Raw genomic sequence first — 18,829 nt, 5'->3', positions numbered from 1 at the left:
TTTTTTTATTATCACATACCAAACCTCTTTGAATATGATACAGGCATTGGATGGTGGCTTAGATATGCTAGTTTCCCTATTGGCCTTAATGATGCTTATGCTGATTAAATCATTACTGTGATCAAAAGTTTTGAATTTGAAGGCATGGAAATAGGGACCATGATTTTTCAATAACTGATTTCTTCAATTGCTGTTAAATTTCATTAGCAGTTATTAAATACCTTCAGGCCTTGTAGCATCGGACTAGAGACGTTAGGGAAGAGTTAGAACCCAGAGAGACAGTTAAAAAATTTACAGCCTGGTTAAGCTAAGATCTCCATAGATGGTGGAAAAGAACAGTAAATTTAGTAGATATTTAACTTTATATACCCTTACTATCACTGTTTCCCAGAAGCTAGCTGAGTTTTTACATACTTCAGACAGTGTTAGGAAGATCAATCTGAACTTGAAGGTTAGAAAGCTATTCCCCTCTTCTAGAATTCTTCTAGAATTCTCCCTTCCCATCTTTTTTATCCAAAGATAAGCCCTACTTTAAGTTACCAGACATTTCTTAAGCACCTAACTCTAGCCATCTTTGATTTCTTGAACCCATGTTAAACACCCATTACTCTGTACTTCCCTAAATTGTAGCACTTAAATGTCCATTGCCACTCATTTGGGCCCATAATCTTATATTTCTTTGCAAGTTATAATGCAAAGGGTTCTTGTTTTAGCGTCAGAAAACTTAGCAGCTATGTGACCTCACATAAGTCACTAAAACTCTGATCCTTAGTTTCCTCATCTGAAAAATGGAGACAAAAATTGTACCCTGTATTAGGATAATTATAAGTATCAAGTCACATAAAGATGTAACTATCGTTACATAAATGTAAGATAATATAATTATTGTTTAATAATTATTATGTGTGGTTTGTATTTTATGGCCTTGTATAAGTTGTTATCTTCTAAATGGATGGAGGAATATAACCTCTATTTTTTCTTTATCTCTTCTGTCACCTAATGTGCTAAACACTTAGTGACCCTCAAATATTATGATATGCAGTATTCTCCCCATACCACTTCCCAGTCTAAAAATGTTGTGTGTTGGGAAGAAGAGGAGGTCTTATTTTTTCTTGACATAGAGCATAGTTATATGTGTCAGGAACTATGCTAGGTGCTGGGCATACAGATAAAACAAAATAGCTTTTGCCCTCAAGTTTACATTTTAAATGGGGGAAATAATACATATGTGTATAAGTATATACAAATCACATATAAGTTAAACCTTAGATGGAAAAACCTTAATATCTGGGGGGATCAGGAAAGGCCCTATGCAGAAGGTGGTACTTGGGCTGAGTCATGGAGGACACAAAGAATTTTAGGTGACAGCGTTATGGTGGCAGAGCATTTCAGTAATGCTCTGTGCATTATTGCCTGTGCAAAAACACAGAGATGAGAGATGAACTATTGTGTGTGAGAATCCTCAAGTAGATCAGTAAAGCTAGTCTTTAGAGAATATGGGTGGGAATAATGTCCTAAGTAAATAAGAAGGAAAAGGTCCAAGTTGTGAAAAGCTTTAGATGCCAAACAGAGATTCTGTATTTGATCCTAGAGGTAATAGAGAATCTGGGAGAGAAGGTAACATTGTCAGACCTGTTCTTTAGGAAGATCACTTTTGTGACTTTGTAGAAGATGAACTGGAGCAGGGAGAGACTTGAGGCAAGGAGACTTATCTAGAAGTTGTTGGACAAGAACAGATGAGAAGTGATGAGGGCCTGTACTAAGGTGTTGGCTGTGTAGATGAAAAAAGGGGGGGTGGTATATCTGAGAGATGTTGTGGACATAGAAATGACAAGATTTAGCACCTGATTAGATATGTAGGGTTAATGAGAGTGAGTTAAAGTTGATACTGAGGTTGTGAATCTGAATGAATGGCAGTATGTTGGTATCCTTAATGCAAATAGGAAAATTGGGAATAAGGGTAGGTTTAGGGGCTCGGGGAGTTAACAGTTTGAGTTTTAAACATTGAATCTGATTTGCCTATGGGACATCCAGTTCAAAATGGCCAATAAATAGTCTGTAATACAGAACTGAAGCTCAGGAGTGAGACTACGACTGGAAATACGTATGCATCTCAGATTCATCTATATAGAGATGATAATTAAACCCATGAAAGTTGATGAGGTTACAAAGTGAGACTGTAGAGAGAAAAGAGAAGAGGGCTCAGGGTAGGACGAAGGCCTATACGTCCAGGTAGTGGTCAGCAAAGGAGATGGAAGAATGTTTGGACAGATAGGAAGAAAACCATGAAAGAGCAGTGTAGTAAAAAACCCAGAGAAGAGAGAATATTTAGGAGAGAGTGGTCAGCAGTGTAAAATTCTGCAAATAGGTCAAGAATGGTAAGCACTGAGATATGGCCATTACATTTTTCAGTTAAGAGATTGTTCATGAAAGCAGTTTCAGTTGAGTAATGAAGTTGGAAACCAGATTGTAGAAGGGTGGGAAAGTGGAAATACTGAAGATAGACTGTTTTCCCAAAGAATTGGGTTGGGAAAGGGAGGAGAGCTATAGGATAATAGCTAGTGCAGATGGTAGGATTAGGTGAGAGTATTTTTAAGGATGGGGGAAATGTGCCTGTTTAGGAAGCAGGGAAGGAGATAGTAGAAAGGAAGAGATTGAAGATTAATGAGAGAGAAGAGATGATAGTGGGAGCAATTTGCTATAGAAGATGGAAGGAGATGGGATCCAGCATACATGTACCAAGGTTAGTTTTTTTGGGGAAAAAGGCCACTTCTTCAAAGACTGGAGTAAAGCATGAGATAATTGGGGATGATGTCAAGGGGATTTGAGATGAAGAAAAGAGACTTCTCAGCAAATGTCCCTGATTTTCTCCATAAATTATCAATTGAGGTCTTCATCTGAGAGGACTGGGAGAGGAGGGTCTTGAGAAGATGTGAAACCAGTGTTGTTAATGGGATAGGAAGTCATTTAGAGAGAAGTAGAAGGATTTCTTTGCTTCAATGAGGACAAGTTCTAACTGGAAAACATATATTAGTAGTGGATCCCGTCAGAACCCCCTCCTCCCCTCCAGGACTTTTCCCAGCTCTCTACAGCAAAGCAGAAGTAATTGGAGAATTCAAGTGATGGGAACATTCCTGAGTTGGAGCTTAAGATATGAGCAGCAATTTGGGGTATCAAGGAATTTTAGACTAGAGGATGTGTAGAGTTGAATTGATTTCATTAAGGCATCAGGATTATCAAAGGAGGAGAACATAGCATGTACAGGGGTGATGGCCCAGGAAAGAACTCAAAGAAATGTAAGATACTTAGGAGAGTTTTGGCTTAATGGACAGAGAGTTAGTTTCAGAGCCAGTAAGACTTTGGTCCGTGTCCAGCCTCTAACACATATTGGCTGCATGACCCTGGGCACATCACTTAATCCTTTAGTGCTTTAGACAACTCTTTAAGATTACGTATTTCATAGGAGGGGTCAACCTGCATTGGTAGAGGGAATTTCCTTCTTCTTGTTTTTCATCTCCCTTTTATGTGTTGTCTTCTCCCATAAGAATATAAGCTCCTTGAAGCCAGGGGCTGTCTTTCTTTTTTGCTTGTATTTGTTTTCTTGGCATGTAGCACAGTGCCTGGCACATAGTAAGTGCTTAATAAATGCTTTATATATTTTTATTTGTCTGCAGAATCATAGGTCTAGTTCTTAGTGTCTGAGACATAGGGAGAGATTTTATGATAGATCATGGTTAGATAAGAACAGCTTAGAGTTCTTGATCCTGGAAATGATGACAAGTTGTATAACTGATGTAGAATGGATGAGTTGAGTGGGTTGATGAATTGGGAAATTAAGATGTAAGAAAAACTACCTGTGTGTTTTAAGTCCCCTAATACGAGGGTAGGAGCAAGATGGTGAGCTAGGTACTGAATTTGTTGAGAAAGGAAGGAGGATATTTTGGGAGAGGTTTCCTGTGAATATTGCTCAATTATATCCAGTCTGAAATGATATTTTCTGCTTGAAGCTTTTTCTGCTATCTTCCTTCCAACTGGAGGTAACCCCTCCCTACCTACTTAGCCCTACCCCCCCAAATACTTATTGTACCTCTTATGGCACTTAACATTCTTACTGTAGTAATGTATTTTGTCTCATTCATTCCATTTGACTATGTATTTTAGAGATTGTATCTTAAGATCTCTGTCTCCCCATAGTGCCTAGCATGGGTCACTGCACACAGTACACTGATTGAATTAACTGGCCTTTTCCTATTCATAATGAAGAATGACACATAATTGATTCTCTGCTTAGGTTCTTCAAAGTGTGAAAGATTTTCTTATGAATGAAGGGTACAATTCTCTCCTTTATTTTTATTTTTTGCTTTTAGATTATAGTTATTAAATATTATGCTCAGTTTTTCTTAGTGCCAACATCATTATAGTTAGTATTGTTCCCACGACTTATGGTTCATATTTCCTGCTTTCCAATGTCACAGAAGATAAGGTTTTTTAAAAAAGTATTCTATCGTGTAGAAAACTCAACTTGTCTTTTTTTTTCAGCAAATTTTTGTCAAAGTTACCTGTGACCTGTCTTTTATCTTGTTTGCTAATTTATTAGGGTAGAAAATAGTCTACTAAAATTGATACTTTGCCTGCTTTAGTATTGAGATCGCAAACTTTTTATTAAACATGTCCCATGATATACTTTTATGGAAAAATGCCAATTTCCGGCAGACTGCCTGCCCCACTCATTTCCTTCTGTGAATAGCAATAGACTTTTCTTGCTAAATATTGATATGCTCTTTGGTAAAGTTAATATGAGATTTCATAAGATCATTCTGTTGGACACATTAGTTCAAAAAATCTTATTGACAGACTTTTAAATTTGTTATTTATATTTAAGTATTTGAGAAAGGCTTACTTCAATTTGAACTTTAGTTTTCTTCCCTAATAAAATAATTTTCTTCAAAATTATGACTATTCTGAATTATCTTTTATCACCTGAAAATTCTTGAAAAAGAAGAGTTGTGATGAGGCACTGGGTGATTCGGCTGCTGGAGAACACCGTTGCCCATGGTGGTTTTCCAAGCTGGTATCTACTGGTTCCCCTGCCTGTATTGAGACTCTTGGGGTAGGGGTGGGGTCCTGGTGTTGCCATTTGCCTGCTCCACCAAGGTGGGTCTCAGGGCCCCCCTCTGGTATTCTGAGGTGGGGCTTGCCACTGATTTTCTGGGACACCTCTTGTCCTATACTGCTCCCCCTCCCCCTGAGTGAGAGGGACCTTTCTTGTCAATCCCCAGAGCTTGACTTGTAGCTGGGCTACAAGACTGCTGCACCCTGTCTTTTGGCTGGCTCAGGGTTTTTCCTGGATTGATATTTTCTGGGCTTTCAGAGGTCAGTAAGAGAGGGTGAGAGTGACGTACTTCCTACTCCGCCATCTTGGCTCTGCTTTGTTCTCTACTAGTTAGTAGAAGCACTACCCCTTTTTGAAACATAGCAGTTATTTATCATAAGAGGGCTGTATCTGTCTGGGTAAGTTGCCATGGCTTGTAGTGAATGTGCATTTGCAAAGCTGAATCTTTCAGCAGGAAACTTCTCACAGATGGGGGTTAGAGACCTGTTGATGGAGATGGGCAGTCCTTGAGATTGAGTAAGAGTAAGGAGTGGAGGTGATGTACCTCACTTTATACACTATAGCAGATAAATGAATCTCTCTCTCCACCCCCCCCCCACACCTACGATTGTATTACATTGAATATCGTATAAGCAGTGGACTAGGCCTGTAATTTCCTTGGCATGGGGACATTCCAGATGAGGAGATTCTTTCCACCACTTCAGCTTGGCACTTTCTCTGCAACTTTTAGTCTTAGTTACTCAAGTCACTGAGAGGTGAAGGTCACATAGAAGTGAATGTCTGAGGTGGGGCTTGAACCCGGGTCTTGTTTAACTCTGAGGCCACTCTCTTACTCCTCATGCTGCCTCTTTGTTAGTATGGTAGCACATATGTCTGAGATAGGCACGTTGTTTAGTAACTTAGGTCATTGATTTGGAAAGAAGAAAATAGACTGGTTTACCTTTGGAAAACTGTACCATGCTTTTTATGATCCCAAACCATTAATTAGGATAATGATACAAATTTTAAATGCAAATATTTGCAAATATAATGTCATATGGTCATGAATTTTGCACAGCTACAGGCTCTGAAGAATCAAACTTGTGACTCATTGTGGCCTCAAGGGAGCTGCTATATATTCCAGTGATGACCTGTACAATAAAGTTGAAAAAAGGTAGTGGTGAGTCTATTAATGTTGTAAGATGGGGAGGAATAACAGATGGACACTCCTGATAGCTCTAGTACCTATGAAATGTTAAACTATGTAGAAGAATCCCTCAGTTCCCCTTCCCTGGCACATTAGGTGGGTCCTTTGTGGTGGATTTATGGTAGAATGAGGACAAAAAATCTCACAGGACAAGAAGGAATAGTTGGATTGGTCCTGGAAAGGGAAATATTTCAATCCTGCCATGAATTTGTAAACCTGTAGTTGTGAATGTTCTTATTATATATTGCTTACATATTATCTTAAAGCCATGTTTGTATAATATATAAGAGCATTCCATAAAACCCTTCTGGAAATGTCAGCAGAATTATTCTTACTGGTTTTTTTTTAATGGTGTGGTTATGAACAATTAAATGTTCTGTTTGTTTTATATGTTACAGTTTTTGAAATTAAGGATCTTTCTTTTATGTAAAGAAAGACCAGAGGTTGGATAGCATACCAGATACTTGTAAAGATCTCTTCAAACTATAAAGTGCTATGAAATGTAATTTATTATTACCAGCTTTTAGTTAAATATTCAGTGTGGTGTAGTGGCAAGGGGGAAGAAAACACCAGCACTTTGCAGATATTATCCCATTTGATCCTCATAGCAGCCCTGGGAGGTGAATGTTATTATTATCCTCATTTTACAGTTGAGGAAACTGAGGCAGACAGTGGTTTAAGTGACTTGCCCAGGGTCACACAGATAGTAAATATCTGAGGCCAGATTTGAACTCCATTTTGCCTGATTCCAGGCCCTGTGCTCTTTTCACAGTACCATCCAGCAGCCTATGGCAGTGACTATAGCACTGGATTGAAGTTAGAGGAACTAGGTTTGAATCCCAAGCTCTGCTGGTTCTTACCTGTGGGACCTTGGATAGATTTCTTTACCCTCTCTGGTCAGCTGCTATCTTATCTGTAAAATGAACGGGGTTGTATTAGATAATCTGAGAGCCCTTTCAGGTTGCTTATGGGATAAATTAAATATTTTAGTTGTAAGTCCAAGATTTTCCAGGTTTTTAAAAATGAACACATTTACTTTTTTTGTTGTTGTTGTTTTGTTTAGGCAGTGGGGTTAAGTGACTTGCCCAGGGTTACATGGCTAATGTTATGTGGCTGAGGCCGGATTTGAAGTCAGGTCCTCCTGAATCCAGGACCAGTGCTCTGTCCACTGCACCACTTCTTAAATTAAAAAAAGAAATCATTTCCCCAAGGTGTAAATGTACCCTTGGTCTGTAAGGCAATAATAAGTTTGTTTGGAAGAAAGATCTAATTATGATCATCTTTAAATACCATACTGAGTGTCAGACTTTATTCTGTATACATTGGGCGGGGGTGGGGAATTCAACAAGGGAATGACAAGAATGTAAGTGCTATTTTTGGAAGATTATTTACTTCAACAGGAATAGGAAGGATTATAAAGGAATAGAATAGAGACAGAAGAGTTGGTCCAATTGTGATGTCATAAGGGTTGCCAGAGAGCAGTGGAATAGCAACGAAGGACCAGTTGAGATACAGAATAGGAAGGAAGCAGCAGCAAAACTTGGTGGCTCTTTAAGGAGATGAAGCGTCAAGATTTTTGAGGTTTTGAACCTAACTGGAGATATGATGGCACTACAGAATGAAATAAGGAGGCAAGGAGGAGCTAGTTTGGGGAAGGTGAGGAGCGTTAGTGTTAGTACTGTTGACTAGGACAGCTAATGTTTTTCTTTATTCTGACAGTAAGTTACTAGCTACCTCAATGTCCGATACTGATTTGTTGTCAGAATAAAGAAAAACATTTCCAGCATTTAAAAAAATTTATAATTAAAAATAAGAGAAGAAAAAACTAAAATCCTCTAATAGCAAACGTTTGGAAGAAAAGCTTAAACTTGGGATGTCATTAAAACAGTAGTATTAAGTATAAGAAATTGTAATATTTGGCAGCAAATATCTTATTTGATACTTTGCTTTTATGTGAAGCTTTGGAAAATTATCAGTGAGCAGAAACTGATTTATTTTTCTTTAGAAAATATATCATTGGTTGATTTTAAGAAAGGCAAGAAGATTTTAACTCTTCTAATCCCTGAGTAAGCCATTTTATACTATGCCATTTCATTGCAAAGCTTAAATCTTTTTCCTCCATAGAGGTTGTTGAAGATGATAACTTCTTTTAGCAAATATGTGATGATTACTAACTGATAAATACATTTAATTTTTTTTAAGGCAATTAGGATTAAGTGACTTGCTCAAGGTCACCCAGCTAGTAAGTGTCAAGTGTTTGGTCTGAGGCCAGATTTGAAGTCAGGTCCTCTTGACTTCAGGGCCAGTGCTCTATCCACTGCATCATCCAGAGCCCCTTTGGTATCGTATTCAAAATGGCTTGGTAAATAACTGACCTCTCTTCATATTCACGAAGGGGATGACACTCATGTGTGCCAACTCGTGAAAAGGGGACAGTAGTAGGTGGTGATAAAAGTTATGATTGGGAAGTTGATGGCAGTTACTGGTAGGCAAGCTGTATATGTAGCTCTGAATCCTTTTGTATTCTTTGAATTCTTGACAGACATCCCTTAATTTCTCAAACTGACACTCCATTTTTTTTTATGATAGATATGTTCTGCTTTCATAGTATCTCTTGCTATCCTTTGCTTTGAACATTTCATAGCTAATGGGTACCTCCAGCAGATGGAAGATGGAGCCCTGAAAAGTAATAAGTTCAAAGGAGTTGCAAATTTTTGGATTTGAGGGGAGAGAGATTTTTTAATTTACTTATTATACCATAGAATTATTGAAGAGTCCAATTTGTAAACTGTAAAAAAACTGTATAAAATGAATTTTAATAATATCATTACTCTTTCCAGTTAGTACAATATAAAATCAATAATAATATATCCATTTGCCAATTATTTGAAAATGAACCTTTTTATTTATTTTAAAACAAATGCTTTTACATATTTATTTATACACTGTTTGGGGGAAGACTCTTGGCTTTGAATAGTTATTATCACAGTATATGAATACGTTATGTTTTAAAGAGTAGGTGGCCTAAAAAGGGTAAATGTCTGGAAAATACTCAGCAAATTACTTCTGCTGTTGCGAAGCCTGAAGGAATGAATTGGATTGAACAGAAAGTTGAAAGTCTTTTTGATAGCTTTAAATGTTAAATATAAAAATATTCACTTGGTTTTAAAGGGAAGATTTTTCTTCCTGTTCACAGAACCTAAAGATAAATATCCTTTTTTTAATTTTTAAAATTTTATTTTACTTAATTGAGTGTATTTGAGTGATATATTTCCACAAAAAATGAAAAGCCATATTATAGAAATCCTGGCATTATTAATTTTCAATTGAGAAAAGAACCAAAAACTAGTTCTTGAAAAGAATTTTTGCTCTCCAATTCTTACTCTCCAAAGACAGTAGTGTAGACTATTATTTGGATTACAGTGTTGTCTGATTTATGGGGAACAATTCTTATGTTCCATTTTGTTAACCTGACACTTAAAACAGTTTTTATGGTGTTTCATTGTAGCAATTATCAATATAAATAACTACTTTTTCTAAAGCCTTGAAATGCATTTCTTAGCCTCTTATGTAATTCTCTTTCTGGAAATGAAGCTCCTAATAATAGAGAATTTTCATAGGAAAAAAATTGGGTTATCAAAATATTATGATATCTTAGATTTATATAGGTAGCTGTAATCATCAAAAAATGAATTACCTTTATATGCTAGAGAGTTATTGAGTTCATAGAATTATAGAGTTGGAAGGGGCATTGTCTAGTCCACTTTGTGTTATATGATAAGTCTAACTTCTGTTTGAATACCTCCAGCAACAGTGAATTTTTTATTTCTTAAGGTAGGTAATGAGTTCTTTTATCCATTTGGATTTTTACATATTTAATAATTTTTCAAATCTTATTCTGTCAAAATATTGGCAGCTTCTGTTTCCTTCTTTCCATTTACATGGACACCTCCCAAATTCAGGCCCTAATTGTTTCTGATCTAGACCATTGCTGTTGCTTCCTAATTGGTTTCATTGTCTCCCACTGTCCCCTTTGTAATCTGCCCTCCATGTTGCTGCTAAAGCAATATTTCTTTTTTTTAACATTCTTTTTTTAAAAATTTCAAATTCCAAATTCCTTCTTCCCTCTGTCTCTGACCCCCCCTACCCCTGACAGCAAGCAGTTTGATATAGATTATACACATGCAATCATGTAAAACATTTTCACATTGCTCATGTTGTTAAAAAAAAAAGTAAAAAAAAAAGACAAAAATAAACAAAGTGAAAAATAGCATGCTTTAATTCTTATAGGATTTGGCTTAAGGAGGGAATAACATACACATTCAATTGGGTATGGAAGTTTGTCTTACCCTACAAGAAAATAGGGGGAGAAGGGAACAAGAGGGCAGGGGGATGATAGAGAGGAGGGCAGATTGGAAAAGGGTGTAATCAGAAGTAAATACTTTCTGCAGAGGAACAGGATCAAAAGAAAGAGTAGAATAAATGGGAGGGCAGAATGGGATTAAGGGAGGTGGAGTTGGTTTTTCCGCAACATGTCTGCTGTGGAAGTGTTTTGCATAACTGCACATGTACAACCTGTATTGAGTTGTTTGCCTTTTTGATGGGGTGGGGGGGGAAGGAGGAGGAGAGAGGGTTTGGAGCCTAAAGTTTTGGAAACATATGTTTAAGAGAAAAGTTTTCACATGCTATGGGAAATGAGAAATACAGGAAATGGGGTATGGAAGTCTGTCCTGCCCTACAGGGGAATGGAAGGGGAAGGGGATAAGAGAAGAGGGGGGAGAGAGAGAGGAGAGGACAGACTGGGGGAAGGGATGTTCAGAATGCATGCCATCTTGGGGTGGGGGGAGGGTGAGACGGGGTGAAAATTTGGAACTCAAAAACTTGTGGAAATGAATGTTGAAAACTACAAATAAATAAATTTACATCAAAAATAAATAAAATAGTGAATTCTTATCCCAGAAAAAAAAAGAAAAGAAAAATAGTATGCTTTAATCTGCATTCAGACTTCATTCATTCTTTCTCTGGAGGTGGATAATGAAATGACATTTATAAAATGCCTACTATATACCAGAGACTGTTCTGAGTGCTTCATCTGACAGCAGTCCTGTGAGGTAGATGTTGTTGTTAGCCCTGACCAAATGACCAAAATGCCACGGCAGCTCTACGACTGCATTAACTCTAAAAAAACCAGAGAGCTTACAGGTTATAAAAACCACAGTCAATTCTAAAAATAATAATAATAATAAAAAAGAGATAGCAGTGGTCGTAAGCAAAAAGTTTTATTCCATTGGAAGAGGGAAACTAGATACATATATGCCGGGTCTCCTAGTAGGAGATCAACTTTAGTGTGGACAGATCTCAATATTTAATGGCTGTAGCCCTGGCAGTAGAGGGGTAACAGCAATAATGAGACAATTTGGATTCATAGCAGGACTTCATGACTGGAACACAGCTACTACAGGTGCTTGTCCAAGCTCAGGGACCACTGATGCTGGTTTGAAAAAATTCTGGCAAAGCAATATTTCTCTTTTTTAGGCAGTTAGGGTTAAGTGACTTGCCCAGGGTCACACAGCTAGTAAGTGTCAAGTGTTTGGTCTGAGGCCAAATTTGAACTCAGGTCCTCCTGACTTCAGGGCCGGTGCTCTATCCACTGCACCATCTAGCTTCCCCTCAAAGCAGTATTTCTAAAGCATAATACTGGCCATAATATTTTCCTGCTCAAATCCCAGTGGCTTCTAAAATAAAATATAGGGTCTTTTGTTTGACATTTAAGGTCCTTTACGTTCTGGTTTCATCTTACCTTCTTAAAAAATTTTTTTTAAGGGTTTCAAATTTTATTCTTTATTTTTACCATTTAAAAATTTTTTTGAGTTACAGATTCTCTCTCTTCCTCAAACCCCCCCCCCCACATTGAGAAGATTGTTGTGTTGTCTGATTTATGAGGAACAATTCTTATGTTCCATTTTGTTAACTTGTTTGGTAACAGTTTTTGCATGCAATATGATATCAATTATATATGTGAAATCATGCAAAATATTTCTATATTACATGTCACAAAAAAAGCAAGAAAAATAAAGTGAAAAAGTTGTACTTCAATTTGCACTCAGAGTTCATTAGTTCTTTTCCTTTTTCTTTGATCTCTTTGAGATACAGACCTAGTAGTGATATTGCTGGGTCAAAGGATATGCACAGTTTTATAGCTCTTTGGGGAAAGTTCCAAATTGTTCTTTGAATGGTTAGAACAGTTCACAGCTCTGCCAGCAGTGCATTAGTGTCCCAGTTTTTCCATAAACTCTCCAGCATTTGTCATTTTCCTTTTCTGTCATATGAGTCAATCGGATAGGTATGAGGTGGTACCTTAGGGTTGTTTCAATGAGCATTTCTCTAGTCAGTAGTGATTTAGACCACATTTTCATATGACTATAGATAACTTTTATTCTGAAAACTTCTTGTTTATATCGTTTGACCATTTAGCAGTTAGGAAATGGCCCTTATTTTTTATAAATTTGACTCAATTCCCTGTGTACTTGAGAAATGAGATCTTTATCAGAGAAATTTGCTATACATTTAAAAAAATGTTTGTTGTCCATGATGCCTTTTAGAAAAATATAGTTTCTCTGATTATCTCTTTTAATTAGGTCCATTTTTGCTTTTGTTTCATCTGAGGTCATGATTGCCACTCTTGCCTTCTTTTTAATCTCAGCTGAAGTATAATATATTCTGCTCCAGTCCATTATTTTACCTCTGTGTGTGTCTTTCTGTTTCAAATGTGTTTCTTGTAAACAATATATTGTTTGATTCTAATTTCTAATCCTTTCTGCTAACATTTTATGGGTGAGTTCATCCAATTCACATTCACAGTTATGATAACTCTATATTTCTTTCCAGTCTATTTTCTTCTGTTTATCCTTCTTTCTTTCCTCTCTCTCTGTCGCTCTCTACTTCCCCCACCCCCGTCTCTCCTTGGAAGTCTGTTTTGCTTCTGATCACTGCCTCCTTTAATTTACCCTCCCTTTTATTGTCTTCTCCCCCTCCCCCATCTTTTCCCCCTTTTACTTCCTTGTTAGATTTCTATATCTTGCTGAGTGTGTGTATATGTTCTTCCCTCTTTGAACCAGTTCTGCTGAGAATGAGGTTCCAGTGTTGCCTGCCAGCCCCATCCCTGCATTTCTCCACTGTAAAGCCTCTTTCTTGCATACCCCTTCTATGTGAGATAATTTTCCCCATTCTTTTTCTCCCTTTCTCCTTCTCCCAGTGTATCGCTCTTTCTCAGTCCTTAATTTTTTTTTATCTTTTTTAAATAAAATTTTTTTAGATCATCTTAATATAATCAACTTACACTCATGACCTCTGTCTCCATAGACTCCTTCTAACTGCATTACTAATGATAATGTTTTTTTAGGAGTTATGTGTATCATCTTCCCATGTAGAAATGTAAACACTTTAAATTTATGATTTCTTTATGATTAACTCTTATGATTTCTTTTTCATTTTTACCTTTTTATGCTTGTCTTGAGTCTTATGTCTGAATGTCAGATTTTCTGTTCAGCTCTGGGCTTTTCATCAGGAATTCTTGAAAGTTCTCTATTTCATTAAATATGCAGTTAGCACTTGATACATTATACTCAGTTTTGCTAGGTAGATGTTTTTCTTGGTTGTAATCTTAGCTCCTTTGCTTTCTGGAATATCATATTCTAAGTCCTCTGCTCCTTTAACATGGAAGCTACTAAATCTTATATGATTCTGACTGGCTCCATGATATTTGAATAGTTTCTTTGTGGCTGTTTGCAACATTTTCTCCTTGACCTGAGAGTCCTGGAATTTGGCTATGCTATTTCTGGGAGTTTTCATTTTGGGATCTCTTTGAGCTGATTGGTGAACATTTTTGATTTCTATTTTAACCTCTGGACTTAGGCAGTTTTCCTTCATAATTTCTTGAAATATGATGTCTTGGCTCTTTTTTGGTCATTTCTTTAGGTAGTCCAATAATTATCTCTCCTTGATCTGTTTTCCAGGTCAGTTGTTTTTCTGACAAGATACCTCACATTTTCTTCAATTTTTTTCGTTCTTTTGACATGTTTTTTAAAAATTTTTATTATTTCATGATGTCCCATGGAATCATTAGCTTTCACTTGCCTAAATCTAATTTTTAAGGCATTATTTTCTTCAGATAGCATTTGTACCTTTATTTCCAATGGGTCAGTTCTGTTTTTTAAGGGGTTCTTAAGTGAATTTTTGTGTCTCTTTTACCATTTGGTTAATTCTCGTTTGTGTGTGTGTGTGTGTGTGTGTGTGTGTGTGTGTGTGTGATTTTCTTCTTTTTTGTGCCTCTTTTACCAAGCTGTTAATTTTCTTTTCATAATTTTCTTGTACCACTCTCATTTATTTTCACAGTTTTTCTTCTCTCACTTTTATCTCTTTAACTCCTCTGAGAATTCTTGTTAGGCTTATGTTTAATTCACATTATTTTCTCTGGGACTTTGCTTATGGCTGTTTTTACATTATTGCCTTCTGAGTTTGTGTCTTGGTTTTGCCTGACACCACAGTAACTTTGTATGGTCAGGTTCTTTTTTGTTTGCTCATTTTTCCAGCCTATTCTTGACTTTGAACTTTATGTTAAAGTTTGCTTTGCTCAGCTAGGGGTGGGGATGTACTGTCCCAAGCTTCAGGGTTTTTTTGTATTACTGTTTTCAGACTTAGTTGTGGGGGTGGTGGAGGCACAGGGAGATCTGTAAGCTTTTGGTGCTTCTAAGGTGGTGTGATCTGAGGACAGGTATGGTCACTGCTTTCCTGGTCTGTGCTCTGTTCTTTACCTAGGAAGGGCCCCTGTTCCCCTACAGTCACAAGTGCTAGTGAGCCTCTCAGCCATGGAACTCTGACCAGGTCCTCTGCTCCCTTGTGAGCAACCATAAGCTCTCCTTTCTGCCCTGGAAGTACATCTAAGAACTGGAGTTCTCAGTGGAGAGCAATGGGCAATGGAGTTGCCATATTAACAGAGCCTAGTCCTGTGCCCAGTGTCAGCTAAGGTTCTTCTGTAATCTCTTTCTGACTTGATGTCCAATCCTTTTACTATCTCTGGGCTCAGAGCTCCTGAGTATGTTGCTGCCGCTGTTGGTACCTCCAAGACCCACCACTGGTGTTGCTGCTGTGTGCGCTGTAGACCTGCCCTCCTCCCGATATTACTGTTTTGGACCAGAAAACTGTGTCACTCTAACCTTTTGTTGGCTGTGCTGTTCCAGAGTTCAATTTGATGTGTATTTTAAAGTTGTTTGGAAAGGACTGTTGGGAGAGTTCAGCTGGAATGCTCATTCTGCTCCATCATCTTGCCTCTGCTGACCTCAGCCTATCTTTCAATCAAATCAGTCAGTGTTTATTAAGAACTTACTATGTGCCAGGCACTGTGATAAGCCTTGGGGAGAGAGACAAAAGGCAGTCTCTGCCCTTAAGGAGCTCACAGTCTAATGGGGGAGACACCATGAGAACAAAAATTTACAGAGTAAGCTATATATAAGATAAATGGGAAATAATTGAAGGAAGCCACTGGAATTAAAAGGGGTTGTGGGAGGCTTCTTTTAGAAGGTGGGATTTTAGTTGGGACTTAAAGGAAGCCAGGGAGGTCAGTAGTTGGAGCAGAAGAGGGGGTACATTCCAGATATGAGGTCAACCAGAGAAAATACCCAGAGCCAAGAGAACAGCCCAGATGCCAGTATTGCTTTTATTATACATTATTCCACTTTATGCACTCTACCAACCAATCAAACTGAATGATTGCTGTTCTCCTCTTCTCTACTTCTTCATACCTAGGATGTGCTCCCTACTCACTTCTACCTAATCCCCAGCTTCCTTCAAAGCTCCAAGTGCAAATTCATACATGAATCCTTTCCTGATGACTCTTGCTGCTAGGCCCAAATCCTCTACTCACTGAAATTACTTTGAATTCACTTTGTACTTAATTGTGTACATGTTGTTTCTTCCATAGAATGTAAGCTCCTTGAGATCAGGACTGTTTCTTTTTTTGCATTTCTGTTATCCAGTACTTGGCATACAGTAGGTACACAATATTTATCAGTTATGCTGTTTAAAAATAGTTGCACTAAGCACATGGGATATAAAGACAGAGCAAAAACTACTCTCTAACCTCTAGGACATTTTACTTACTGGCCACTACCTGCCATGCTGCCTCTACTGAAACCATTGCTTCACTTTGCTTCCACTAGGTCCTTTGGCTCTGATAGGTCAGCTTTTATCTTACCCTCCCAGTCTCCATGACTTTTCTAGCTCATTCCTTGTCATACTCAATGTGTAGTACCTCGTTCTTCTGTTTTCCCCTTTTCCTTTCCAGCTTCCATTTATCCAAATCCCATTCCTCATCCCCCACTTTTAGATTCCTTGTTCCCATCCCCCTTCAATGCTGTTATCCCCAAGTCCGAACCGGATGCCTCCCACCTCTTCCATTTTGCCTTCTAAAATCCCTGTGTTGTAGGCATCAGATTTTCTTTCATCCTAAATATTTTCTTCTTCTACTCCTTCCGTCTTATATTAGTCACTTAAACCTTGCTCCCCCCAATTATACAACCTCTCTGACCACTCATTGCAGTACTGGCTACACCTTCACTCATTCCCTTTCATTCACAAGTCAAAGCAGAGAAGTTAGAATATTCCTTCTCTTCTCAGTGCCATTTCTAAGTTCTCCTCCTACTTTCCCCAGTGAGTAACGTGTTCTCCTTTGAAGTCCATGCTATTCATATCTATCACCCAATCAAAATCCTGGTAAATGTTATCTACAGATTCCTAGGTTACTACCATCCTTCCCCAGTGAATTTGGTGCCTGGTTCACCATTTGTCTCTTCTCTCCAGCTCTTGCCCCCATGCTAGGGATCTTCAGCAAGTATATTGATTCTCCAGCAAACACATAAACCACTTAGTTCCTCTAATTACTTGCTTTCCATGAGCTGCTCCTCCACCCAAACTCAGGCACATACAAATATGATTATACCTTTGATCGTGACATCATCCACAAATATATATATCACTTCCATGATCAAGAATTCTAAAATTCCCTTATCTGACCATATTCTATTGGTTTTCAATGTCTTTTGCCTTCCTTTACTGAATCTTATTCTTTTTCCACTCTGTGGCTTCTACTACCCTGACCTCTCTGTTCTCTCCCAGGCTATCTCCCCTCTAACTAGCCACACTCCTTCCTCTTTCCCTCATTTTGACCCCTTGGCGATTTAATTCAACTTTACACTTGCCGAACTAGTTTTACACTTGCCGAACTAGTTCAGCTGTACACTGCCCATTTCTCATGAGTCCCTAGACACCTTGTATCACCTATTATACCCTACCAAACTTTAGCTTTGAATCATTTCTACCATCTGCTACCTTTGCTCCTACACATGTGCTCCTGAACAGGGATGTGGAAAATCATGTAACTGTTCTGAAGGGAATCCACTACACATTTGTTATACAACCTGAAGTGGGCCCTCACTGCTATAAGGAAGTCTTTTTACATTTCCATTATCAACTTAACTATCCCACTCTGTAGTAGCTCCTCCAAACTTCCTCTTACCCTCCCATGGCCCCTTATCCCCACCCCCTCAGAACATTGCCTCATATTTGATTGAAAAAATTGAGGGCATTTGAATTCTCTCTTTTCCTCTTCCTCATCTCATATCACTCATAGCCTTCCACATGTGCAAGCAATCTCATTCTATCCATCTTCTTCAACAGATTACCTCCCTCTGTCATCTTCACTTTCTTATTTAACTTTAATGACTCTCTGTCTGCTGGTTCTTTCCCTACCCCCCACAAACATAAGCATGTCTCTCCCATCCTTAAAAAAACTCACTTAGTCCTTCCATCTCTGCTATTATTCCATATTTTTTCTACCCTTTGTGATCAAACTCCTTTCAGAGGCCACCTAAAATAGGTGCCTTCACTTTGTCTCTTCTCACTTTCCATTACAACCTGGTTTCTGACCTCATTATTCCACTAAAGCTGCTCTTTCCAAAGTTACCTAAGATACCTTAATTGCCAGATCCATGGCCTTTTCTCAATCCTCATTCTTCTTGAAATCTGCAACCTTTGACACTGTTGATCATCTTCTTGTCCTTAATAGTCTCTTCTCTCAAGGTTTTTGGCACACTGTTTTCTCCTGATTCTTCTCCAGTGTGTAAGACCACTCCTCAGTCTCCTTTGCTGGATCCTCATCTAGGTCATGACGTCTAACCATAGGTGTTCCACAGGGTTTTATCCTAGGCCCTTTTCTCTGTCTATGCCGTTTCACTTGTTGATCTCATTAGCTTTCATGGATTTAACTAACATCTCTATGCTGAGTCTCAAATATACCTATCCTGTCCTAACCTTTGCTGACCTCTAATCTCTTATTTCCAATTGCCCTTCTGAAATCTCAACCTTGATGTCCAGTAGACATCTAGATTAAATTTAATATGTCCAAAACAGAACTCGAGGGCAACATCATCTCCTCCCAGTCTCTTCAAGCTGGCAACCTCCAGTTTTCTTATACC

General features: G+C 38.0%; 1 protein-coding gene across 1 annotated transcript in view; it reads left to right on the top strand.

Moving 5' to 3' along the window:
- Nucleotides 1–18,829, top strand: part of RAPGEF6 (Rap guanine nucleotide exchange factor 6) — a 219,978-nt gene that overhangs the window by 46,188 nt on the left and 154,961 nt on the right.

The sequence above is a fragment of the Phascolarctos cinereus genome, unplaced genomic scaffold (genome assembly GCF_003287225.1).
Source record: "Phascolarctos cinereus isolate Bilbo 61053 unplaced genomic scaffold, phaCin_HiC Scaffold_2;HRSCAF=192, whole genome shotgun sequence".
In the NCBI taxonomy this organism is placed as follows: Eukaryota; Metazoa; Chordata; class Mammalia; order Diprotodontia; family Phascolarctidae; genus Phascolarctos; species Phascolarctos cinereus.
The sequence above is the reverse complement of the archived record's forward strand: the minus strand, read 5'-3'. Positions and strand labels throughout refer to the sequence as shown.